Source organism: Alexandromys fortis, unplaced genomic scaffold, assembly GCF_014885135.2.
Source record: "Alexandromys fortis isolate MF-2015 unplaced genomic scaffold, M_Fortis_MF-2015_v1.1 scaffold_476, whole genome shotgun sequence".
Lineage (NCBI taxonomy): Eukaryota > Metazoa > Chordata > Mammalia > Rodentia > Cricetidae > Alexandromys > Alexandromys fortis.
This window is the reverse complement of record NW_026068383.1, coordinates 1-2,681: the sequence shown is the minus strand read 5'-3', so window position 1 is coordinate 2,681 and position 2,681 is coordinate 1.

The window sequence follows — 2,681 nt, the reverse complement described above, 5'->3', positions numbered from 1 at the left end:
CTGATGAGAAGCCAAGGTCAATGGCAAGGGGTTTTGATCCTACTTCATGTTCTGGCTTGGTGGGAGCCTAGCCAGTTTGGATGTTCACCTTCCTAGACATGGACGGAAGGGGGAGGACCTTGGACTTTCCACAGGGCAGGGAACCATGACTGCTCTTTGGATTGGAGAGGGAGGGGGAGAGGAGTGCTGGGAGGGGGAGAAGTGGGGGGAGGGGGAGAAGAGTGTGGGGAGGAGGAGGGAAATGGGAGGCTGGGAGGAGGCGGAAACTTTTTTTTTCTTATTCTCAATAAAAGAAAAAAAAGAGAGAAAAAAACATCAAAGGCGGAAAAACTCAAAAAAAAAAAATAAAGACATCATACCTTCCCCTGAATAAAAGCGAGCCCTGCATCTTTCTAGTTTGTTTTAAGGAAGATTATATATTCATTTTGGGTGAGGGGACCACACACTTCCTGATATTACCAGGTGGGTTTGAGACATTCTTCTTAACAAATGAGTCCCAGATTTTCCCTCCATTCCAAGATAAACTCTAGGCCCAATAATTTAAAAAGAAACTCTGACTCTAAAGAACCTGTCAAGGAAGGTGGGTCCATTCTACTTACCTTGGATAAGGTAACTTTAGACACACCATTTCATTTCAAGGGGATTAATACAAACTCCTCTGATCAAGAGGATACAGATCAGCTCAGTGACATGAAAATTTGGTCATATCTTCACCAATTTATCGTGTATGCTTTAAATAAATATTCCCTGACGTTGACCTCCTCAGAGCAACCACTTCTATCTGTGGAAACCTCTACTCTATTCCTCTGAGATGGTTTCAATCTTCCCTTCTTATCTGGGTGTCCAGGCATGCCGAGATGACAAAAAGTCTGTCAGATAACACTGAGCTGTTATCCTAGGACAAAACAGTAAATATCTGATTCTTCTACTTTTAAGATTCTCACCAGAAATGAAGTGGTCCCATCGTGTCTCCTTTGCCTGTACTGTACTGGCTAAGGAAAGGAATTGCTCCACTCTGGTTTGAGGGCCCAGGTCCAAAGTGTAGAATTTGAGACTGGATCTTAAGCTATGTGCTTCAGTCTAATCAATAGAAGTCCACTTTTCCAACCATTGCTGCCTATATATAAACTGTGAAGACAACCTGAAAGAAGAGGCAACATTGCCAGGGACAGCCATGTAGGTTCACTGAAGAAGGCTTTGTTTGCTCCTGAACTATGCAAGACTCAACTGATGATGTGGGAACTCTAAAGAACAGCTGGAAGTTGAAGTGCAGTGATGGGACCTTCCTTCACTGAATGAGGTAGCAGTGACATTCACCTGCAACAGAATGGTGTATGACACTTACACCCTCTGCCCAAGGGGTTTTCAACTCACACCCTTAGCCAACCAGGGCTCAAAAATTTCCCTTTTACACAAAGGCCCCAGTGTTTCTCTTCTTCACAAGTTCCCTCACTCTTATGTCACTGAAGAGAATATCAGACCTTCCTCCTAGGACGGAACCTATTCTAGACCTTCCCCAATTGCCCAAATTGGTCTTAAGTATGCATTTTATGGAAAATGCCCTCAAATTTTCTTATTTTGCAAGTTTGATCCAAGTCTTTTCCAAAAGATTAAAGAGTCCTCAGACCACGTATTCCTTACACAACTCATGCTTTATAAGTGGGAATCAGATCTGCCCACATTTACTCCAGTGTAAAGCAAAGGGGGTCTATGATTATGCCCTTTAACCAAAAAGACTACAGAGATCTAATTATTTGCCCAAGGATGTCTGGCCTATGCCACAACGATGACTAAGACTTCAGAATTGGCTCCCATGACCAATCAGGTATCATTTCTTCATTCTATAGTCAGATCTAGCCTCTGACACTGGGAGGCCCTAGAGCTTCCCCTTCCTTTCATGAGCAACATTCACTGGACCCCCGGACTCATCTTACCTTTATGCCAATCCCTACAACCAAGTTTGCTAGGAAAACACTTGCAACCAATGGGACCTCTAAAGATATTAGGTTTAGATCAGAGGTCAAAATATAGAAAGCTAAAACTAATAGTCTTGTTATCTGCCCAGAAGTTAGTTGTCCTGAATGCAATGTTTACATCTTTCATTGATAGATAAACACAGAACAATACAACCTTTAGAAAGCATAAGGTCCACAGAACCACTCAACATCTTGGAAGAGTGTTGTATTGCTTCTTGCATTCTTCTCAACAGGCAATGTAGTATATAGATCATGGGAGCCAGGCAGAACAGTTGGAAGCAAATGATGCAGAACTAAACCATCACCCCATCACCCAAGGTAAGCTAGGCCTTTCCCTTCTGCACAATGGCGTGAGTGGATCTTGCTATTTGGTTAAACAAGGCCTGGCACTATCTATCTAATCAATTCATTTCAGAATGACCTCAGAAGCTTCCCCTCTGAATAGAGACTCTCCAAAATGTCCCTATTCTCAACGCATCTCACACCATGCCCTTTTGATGATGGGTTATTAGAACTTCACATGGGTTAAAGTAGTCATCAGGCATTTCTGCTATTACAAACAACAGTGAAGGACATCAATCTCTGTTCAAGAAGAGTCGAAAGAATGACTTGTTTTTTACTAAAGTCATCTCAGAATTTCCATTTTGCTTAAGGGGACAAGGATCAAAGGGTCCCTCAGAGCATGTGCTCGTGTACCTCAGAATT